Genomic DNA, 3952 nt, shown 5'->3' with positions numbered 1-3952 from the left:
TAGGTAGTTGCTTAAAAAGTTAAACATAAAACTATCATATGACCCAATAATTTCAGTCCTAGGTGTATACCCAGAATACTTGAAAACAAGGACTCAAAGAGGTACTTGTACACTGATTTTCATTGCAAGATTATTCACAATAGTCAAAGGGTTGAAACAGCCCAACTGACCATCGACAGATGAACCGATAAACAAAATGTGGCATACATATACAATGAAATGTTATTCAGCCATAAAAAGGAATGAAATTCTAAAACATGATACAGCATGGATGGGCCTTGAAAACTATTCTAATCGAAATAAGCCAGTCACAAAAAAAAAAAATTGAGCGTTTGCTTTGGCAGCACTATACTATAACAGGAACAGAGAAGATTAGCACGGTCCCCGTGCAAGGATGACACATAAATTGGTAAAGTGTTCCATATTAAAAAAAAAAAAAAAAGACAAATATTGATACTTATATCAAATATAGGAAACCCTGGTGGCATAGTGGTTAAGTGCTATGCCTGCTAACCAAAATGTTGGCAGTTCAAATCCACCAGGTGCTCCTTGGAAACTCTATGGGGCCGTTCTACTCTGTCCTATAGGGTTGCTATGAGTCGGAATCAACTTGAAAGCGATGGGTTTTTATGGGTGTATGAAATATCTAGAATAGGCAAATTCACAGAGACGGAAAGTAGATTAGAAGTTACCAGAGGCTGGAGGAAGGAAGGAGGAGAAGCTATTGCTTAATGGGTACAGAGTTTCTGTTCAGGGTGATGAAAATTTTGAAAATAGATGGTGGTGATGATTGTACAACATTGAGAATTAATGCCATTCAATGGTACAATTAAAAGCAGCTAAGATGTCAACTTTCATTACACACACACACACACACATGCATATACACACATGTATATGTATATAAGTATATATATATACCCACAATAACACAACAATTAAAAATAGATAATATTCCAGTCTTTCATAAGTTTGGTGAAGTAGAAAACCCCTTCTGTGGAGAATAAGATAAACCTGGAAATTGGTTTTAGAGTATGTTTGGCTTTCCCTCACTTTAGACAGTCCTTCTGGTCAAATTATTATTTTTTTTTTTGGTCAATCTTGTATGAGCATACTTTCCTAAATTCCTAGAAGCATTTCTTTAGTCAGGTACTTAGGGGTCTTTTGACTGTGGGTGAAACACTGCACAAAGCTGTAGCTTGGTAAGGCAACGGGAGAATTCCACCATTTACTGCTGTGGGCACCCTCTGGTCTACAGGTAAGAGTGAGAACTGAGTAGGGATAATGAGCTTGGAGAATAATAACATCATTGTTACTTAAAATCAGAAACTGATCCATCAGTTCTCAACAGTTCCGATGTATTCTTTCTTGGAGGCAGGAGGAATGCAAAAATATTTCATCTCACACTTGACCACTGATTGACCGGTAGTGGTTGCTTAAAATGCAGGATTGAATGGAATTCTAAGGACATGTCTGGGCTCACTGACAAAGATGTTGTTATAGATTATTGATGTCTGCTCTGTGTGTGTGTTTGCCTGGCAGCAGTGATAATTGCCATAAATACCAGGTTTCACTATTCCTAGACTGGACTCAGTGGTGTCACTAGGGTTGGTGTCACTCAGTGTGGTAACTCACGGTACCACCCCCCTCCCACAGACCTTCTCCCATACTACACCACACAGAATCCTTAAACCCCCTGCGGTCCAGTTGATTCGACTCATAGTGACGGGATAGGATGAAGTAAAACTGCCCCATAGGGTTTTCAAGGAGCAGCTGGAAAAAAAAAAATATATATATATATTTTTTTTTTAGCTGGTAGGTTTGAATTGCTGGGAGAGTTGTTCTCCAAGGTGAACTGCTCTGTCCAGGCCTCCAGAGGGCCAGGCTGCTTAGGATGTAGTTGGGCGTCCTTTTACCTGTCTGGTTGTGTCCTGGTTTTTCTGAGCTCCAGAGGAGGTGTGTGCCTGGGCCCGCGTGCATGCATGTCCTGAGGTGTCGGGTGGCAGGAGCTGGCTGGGGGCCATGGAGGCACGTGCTGCACAGCCTGCTGGAAGGAAGGAAGGTGTAGCCCCTTCTGATAGTGTCACCTGGTGTGGTGCACACTCCTCCACACCCTCCTAGTGACAGCACTGATTGGACCATCTAAATAACACTTTCATTCCTTCAGATCCTGGACTCTAACCCAAAACCAAACCCATTGCCATCCAGTTCATTCTGACTTATAGCCATGCTATACGAAGAAATAAAACTGCCCCATAGGGTTTTCAAGGAGCAGCTGGTGGATTTGAACTGCTGACCTTTAAGTTAGTAGCCTAGCTCTTATGCACTGCACCACCAGGGCTCCTTCTGAACTCTAGTGAGCTATTATTCATCCCCATTTGTGTTTTAATGGATAATAAAAGCCCTGGTGGCCCAACGCTGCTAACCAAAATGTTGACTATTGGAACATACCCAACAGCTCTGTGGAGCAAAGACCTGTCACTCCGCTCCCATAAAGATTACAGTTGGAAAACCTTACGGAACTATTCTACTCTGTCACGTGGGGTTGCTCTGAGTTAGTATCAACTGAACAACCGAACAACAACAATTGATAGTAAATTAGCTTTCTTTTGTCTAGCATTGGTGATAACACATATCATTGGTCCCATTTTTCTTTTATTTATCTGCTTATGGGGGAGTTAGGACCTGCCTGTCTTTGCAGGGGAGGTGGCTTGTGATGACAAATTTTATATGTTAAATTGGCAGCAGTATCCAGTTGTTTGGTTAAACACTAGTCTAGCTGCTGTTATTAAGTAGTTACACATGATTTATATCAGCCAGCTTTAAGTAAGCAGATCGCCTTTCATAATGTATATGGGCCTCAACCAATCAGTGGAAGGCCTTGAGAGCACAAAGGGAGATTTCTAGGGTATATTCTGCTTCCTAAGCCCTGGTGGAGCAGTAATTAAAGTGCTCAGCTGCTAATGAAAAGTTTGGGGGTTCAAACCCACCAGCCACTCTGAGGGAGAAAAATGAGGCAGTCTGCTTCTGTAAAGGTTTACGGACTTGTAGAAACATTTGTACAAAGGATTGATGGACCACAGCTACCATGGCCACGACCAGCGTGAGTTCAGCATAACTAGATGGTGCCCAGCTACCACCACTGACTGCCCTGACAGGAATCACAATAGAGGATCCCAGACAGAGCAGGAGAAATATGTAGAACAAAATTCAAACTCACAAAAATAGACCAAACTTACTGGTCTGACAGACTGGAGAAACGAGAGCATGGCCCCCAGACACTCTTTTAACTCAAGTCACTCTTGAGGTTCACCCTTCAGCCAAAGATTAGACAGGCCCATGAAACAATAATACACGTAGTTCAGCCTTGTATGCCAGACTAAATGGGCACACCAGCCCAGGGGCAAGGATGAGAGGGCAGGAGGGGACAGGAAAGCTGGATGAATGGAAATAGGGAACCCAAGTTGGAGAAGGGAAGAGTGTTGACATGTCGTCGGGTTTACAATCAATATCACAAAACAATATGTATATTAATTGCTTAATGAGAAACTCTTTTGCTCTGTAAACCTTCACCTAAAGCACAATTAAAAAAAAATTTACAGCCTTGGAAACCCTGTGGGGCAGTTCTGCACTGTCCTATAGGGTTACTATGTGTCAGAATCAACTTGATGGCAGTGGCTTTTATTCTGCTTCCAGGCTGGAAATAGACATTTTACTAGCACTCACTTACTCACTCTTCCCTCTTCCAATCACCTGACTTACGGATTATGGGACACAAGAATGCAGGACTCTTCAGTCTATCATCTATCTTATCTAACAATTCACTGGTCTTACCATGTTGCCCATCATCCTGAAAGAGCTGGTGTGATAGAACAACAAAATGGTCTTTTTAAGACTCATTTATAGCACCTTACAGAGCTGGGGTAATGTTCTCTAGGAGGCTGTATATGCT

The 3952-nt window shown here is 42.1% G+C and overlaps 1 pseudogene; it reads left to right on the top strand.

The window, feature by feature from the left end:
• The first annotated feature begins 333 nt into the window (after positions 1 to 333).
• Positions 334 to 429, top strand: LOC126057594 (uncharacterized; annotated as a pseudogene).
• The last annotated feature ends 3523 nt before the right edge of the window (positions 430 to 3952 follow it).

This window comes from Elephas maximus, chromosome 13, assembly GCF_024166365.1.
Source record: "Elephas maximus indicus isolate mEleMax1 chromosome 13, mEleMax1 primary haplotype, whole genome shotgun sequence".
NCBI lineage: Eukaryota > Metazoa > Chordata > Mammalia > Proboscidea > Elephantidae > Elephas > Elephas maximus.
The sequence above is the reverse complement of the archived record's forward strand: the minus strand, read 5'-3'. Positions and strand labels throughout refer to the sequence as shown.